Raw genomic sequence first — 5169 nt, 5'->3', positions numbered from 1 at the left:
AGAAAAAGCCTTAAAAAAAAATCTAAGCATAGGTTTGTTTATCCCCCTTTCAGAATGAGTTCCCTGGAGCTGTTAGGGGTCTGGCCTGCAGCAGGTGGGCACAAGGGCAGGGAAAGATGGACCAACTCCCCCCTCCCACCTGACCCAGATGTCAGCCCCAGAAACCGGACATCAGAACAGGCAGCTGCTGGAGGAGATGAGCCTGCGGCAGTACAGCCAGAGATGGACGCTGGGGTTCTTCGGGGAGCTCAAGGAGCATGCATCTCAGGCGGGGTATCGGGGTGCTTTCCTGGTCAGTCACAAGCTCAGCTCACCCCTGAGTCCTTTTGCCAGACTCTGGGGACCCATGACACATCCCTTCCCAACAGGCACCAGGACACTTACACACACTCCTCAAGGCTCTTAACTTATATAGCAAGGACCGGTAGGACCACCCAGAGCTCATATTATTCTTACTCTAGTCATGATTTTTGCTTCACAAATTCTATTTTGAAACCATACACTGTGCTGAGATTTTATGGCGGCTCTTGAGGTAGTTTATGGTTTTATCACAGATTGATCCTTTATTTTCTAAATAAGTTTAGAAATTTCCTTCCGTTTCCTCAAACTATAGACAAATGTGTATAAACATAAAACTAGGTAAGTGATGGCGTCATGTTAACAACATGGTTTTTTCGAACTTTTAAAGGATGGTAGTTATCCGTTGGTCTTAGGAACCAAAAAATCAGTGCAACTCCAAATAAAAGTAATAAATCTATTCTCTTCCTTCACCTTAGCTACCTTGTTCCTATTAACAATACCTATTATAATAACAAGCACTGACAGCCCTTGAGTATTTTTTTCTTCAAAGTAGATGAATTTAGTCCTTTCCCTTCCCATTCTCTTATTTCTGAAAAAGGGAAAGAAAGAGAGAAGGGGAAAGGAAAGAAGGAAGGAAGGAAGAGGGGGTGGAAAAAGTGAACGGGCAGTGATAAAAGCTCTTTTATAAGTCAGAAGAACTAAATTCTCCCAATATTTAATAATCCTTTTTCCTCTTTGTAGGGACTGAAGGCTGAATTATGCCAAGGTGTGACAATTAGAAAAATTCTGAGTCAGGGAAAGTTTACCTTAGCCTGATTTTATGCCTTTAATACATGCTTATATTCTAAGATCTGCATTTAGAAAGGGGTTGTGAGATATTAAAGAAGTTAGGAAAGCCACAAGATACATTTTTCTCTAAATCATATAAAAGGCACTTCTTTAACTCACACAGATGTGCAGGTGAAATCCAGGGAGGACTTGACTACGTACTGCAGCAGGGCGGCCACCGTGGTAGGTTTCACAGACTGGTAGAAAGAAGGATCTACCTGAAAGACTGCATTCCCCCAACCATCTCTACCCACTCCTCCTCACCTTCGTCCCTCCCCTGGACCAGGGCAGGAATTTTCCCCAATTACTGGTGTCTCTGTTTCCTCTCTTGCTTCCCTATAGTCCACTCCCCTTCAAAAGGTCAATGACCTTTGAAGCTACCATCAGAGCACATAACTCTCTTGCTCAAAACTCTTCGATGCTGCTGCTCAGTCTGGAAATAAAACCTGCACCCCTGGCCCAGGACCTGGCCAGCCCCCCACTTTAATTTCCACCTTAGCTGCTCCCAGGCTGTCTCCCCTCTCCCCAGGAAGCAAGGGCACCATGGTGCCTTTGGTTTCCTGTTCCTACAGCAAACCTGCCTTGTTCTATCTTAGAACAGTATCCTTCAAATACCTTGGAGATTCTTCTTATAACTAAAACTGGAAAAATTGTGCTGCTAGCCCAAGATTTTGGCCCCAGGACAGGGATGAATAGTGCAAGAATCAGGTTTCAAGGAACGACTATAAAAAAAAAAAAAAGAACAGAAACTCGATGAAGCCATATTCTACTCACCCACTTTGGAGTTCAGCTCATTGAAACCACCGGTCGTGCATTTATTGTTTGTGTTTCCCATTTGCCAGAATGAAAGCCGCAGGGAGCAGCAACCTCACCTGTCTCATATTCTCCCCCACTAGAACCACAGTGGGGACTTGGTGGACGCAACATAGTTGAGTGAGAAAATGAGAGGGAAAAATGGACACTCATACATTACAATTTTACATATTGACTCACAGCTATTTCATGACAAAGTAGGAGAATGAAGGATACAAATTGTAAGTTGAAAAGAAGTTTACTCTTTTCCTTTCATTTAAAAGATACAAAAACAAAAAATGGTGACTTTTTGTCATCAAAAAGCCCTCATGAATCTACCAAGATAAGCCCAACTTTTTGCAAATCTTTTGCAAGATTTGAGGTCTTTGGCACACCCTAACTGACACAAATTTGAGGCCTTTAGCGCAAATCCTTTGCAAAGACTGAGGCCTTTGGCATACCCTAACTGACCATTCAAACAACTCCTCACACTTCAGAAGGAATTGCTTGACCCATGGTGGTGATTTAGCTTTCAGAGAGATTTGCCGGAAGGCCATGTGATGGAGTGGAAGAGTTTTGCAGCAGTATCTGCAATGTTGGCAATTCCTGGATGACTCAGAAAAAAGCCTGTGAGTCACAGGTTCCGCATCTGCAAAAAAAAGCATAAGGTCTGCCTCAACTTTCCTCTTTAGCATCTTTGGATGTGTTAGATGCCTATCAAATCCTGTGAACTTCCCTGTGGAGGGTGGGGCGGGTGGGGAAATGTAGCATAGGTATGAAGTACATCTACCTTTTTCATGGTCTTACCTGTGTGATTGGTATCTCTAATTTTCTTGAAGAGATCTCTAGTCTTTCCCATTCTGTTGTTTTCCTCTATTTCTTTGCATTGATCGCTGAGGAAGGCTTTCTTATCTCTCCTTGCTATTCTTTGGAACTCTGCATTCAAATGTGTATATCTTTCCTTTTCTCCTTTGCTTTTCACTTCCCTTCTTTTCACAGCTATTTGTAAGGCCTCCTCAGACAGCCATTTTGCTTTTTTGCATTTCTTTTCCATGGGGATGGTCTTGATCCCTGTCTCCTGTACAATGTCACGAACCTCATTCCAGAGTTCATCAGGCACTCTGTCTATCAGATCTAGTCCCTTAAATCTATTTCTCACTTCCACTGTATAATCATAAGGGATATGATTTAGGTCATACCTGAATGGTCTAGTGGTTTTCCCTACTTTCTTCAATTTAGGTCTGAATTTGGCAATAAGGAATTCATGATCTGAGCCATAGTCAGCTCCTGGTCTTGTTTTTGCTGACTGTATAGAGCTTCTCCATCTTTGGCTGCAAAGAATATAATCAATTTGATTTCAGTGTTGACCATCTGGTGATATCCATGTGTAGAGTCTTCTCTTGTGTTGTTGGAAGAGAGTGTTTGTTATGACCAGTGTGTTCTCTTGGCAAAACCCTATTAGCCTTTGCCCTGCTTCATTCCGTACTCCAAGGCCAAATTCGCCTGTCACTCCAGGTGTTTCTTGACTTCCTACTTTTGCCTTCCAGTCATCTATAATGAAAAGGACAACTTTTGGGGTGTTAGTTCTAAAAGGTCTTGTAGGTCTTCATAGAACCATTAAACTTCAGCTTTTTCAGCGTTACTGGTTGGGGCATAGGCTTGGATTACCATGATATTGAATGGCTTGCCTTGGAAACAAACAGAGATCATTCTGTTGTTTTTGAGTTGCATCCAAGTACTGCATTTCAGACTCTTTTGTTGACCATGATGGCTACTCCATTTCTTCTAAGGGAGTCCCGCCCACAGTAGTAGATATAATGGTCATCTGAGTTAAATTCACCCATTCCAGTCCATTTTAGTTCACTGATTCCTAGAATGTCAACATTCACTCCTGCCATCTCCTGTTTGACCACTTCCAATTTGCCTTGATTCATGGACCTGACATTCCAGGTTCCTATGCAATATTGCTCTTTACAGCATTGGACCTTGCTTCACCAGTCACATCCACATCTGGGTGTTGTTTTTGCTTTGGCTCCATGCCTTCATTCTTTCTGGAGTTATTTCTCCACTGATCTCCAGTAGCATATTGGGCACCTACTGACCTGGGGAGTTCTCCTTTCAGTATCCTATCATTTTGCCTTTCCATACTGTTCATGGGGTTCTCAAGGCAAGAATACTGAAGTGGTTTGCCATTCCCTTCTCCAGTGGACCACATTCTGTCAGACCTCTCCACCATGAACCTCCTTTCTTGGGTGGCCCCACACAGCATGGCTTAATTTCATTGAGTTAGACAAGGCTGTGGTCTGTGTGATCAGATTGGCTAGTTTTCTGTGATTATGGTTTCAGTGTGTCTGCCCTCTAATGCCCTCTTGCAACACCTACCATCTTACTTGGGTTTCTCTCACCTTGGAAGAGGGGTATCTCCTCATGGCTGCCCCTCCTGACCTTGGACACAGAGTAGCTCCTCTCGGCCCTGCTGTGCCCGCACAGGACAGATAAAGGACAGAAAATGATATGGACCTAACAGAAGCAGTAGATATTAAGAAGAGATGACAAGAATACACAGAAGAACTGTACAGAAAAAGCTTCGCAACCCAGATAATCACGATGGTGTGATCACTCACCTAGAGCCAGACATCCTGGAATGTGAAGTTAAGTGGGCCTTAGAAAGCATCACTATGAACAAAGCTAGTGGAGGTGATGGAATTCCAGTGGAGCTATTTCAAATCCTGAAAGATGATGCTGTGAAAGTGCTGCACTCAATATGCCAGCAAATTTGGAAAACTCAGCAGTGGCCACAGGACTGGAAAAGGTCAGTCTTCATTCCAATCCCAAAGAAAGGCAATGCCCAAGAATGCTCAAACTACCACACAATTGCACTCATCTCACACGCTAGTAAAGTAATGCTCAAAATTCTCCAAGCCAGGCTTTAGCAATACGTGAACCGTGAACTTTCAGGTGTTCAAGCTGGTTTTAGAAAAGGCAGAGGAACCAGAGATCAAATCACCAACATCTGCTGGATCATTGAAAAAGCAAGAGAGTTCCAGAAAAACATCTATTTCTGTTTTATTGACTATGCCAAAGCCTTTGACTGTGTGGATCACAATAAACTGTGGAAAATTCTTCAAGAGATAGGAATACCAGAGCACCTGACCTGCCTCTTGAGAAACCTATATGCAGGTCAGGAAGCAACAGTTAGAACTGGACATGGAACAACAGACTGGTTCCAAATAGGAAAAGGAGTACGTC

This window comes from Bison bison, unplaced genomic scaffold (assembly GCF_000754665.1).
Source record: "Bison bison bison isolate TAMUID 2011002044 unplaced genomic scaffold, Bison_UMD1.0 scf7180017864215, whole genome shotgun sequence".
NCBI lineage: Eukaryota > Metazoa > Chordata > Mammalia > Artiodactyla > Bovidae > Bison > Bison bison.
The sequence above is the reverse complement of the archived record's forward strand: the minus strand, read 5'-3'. Positions refer to the sequence as shown.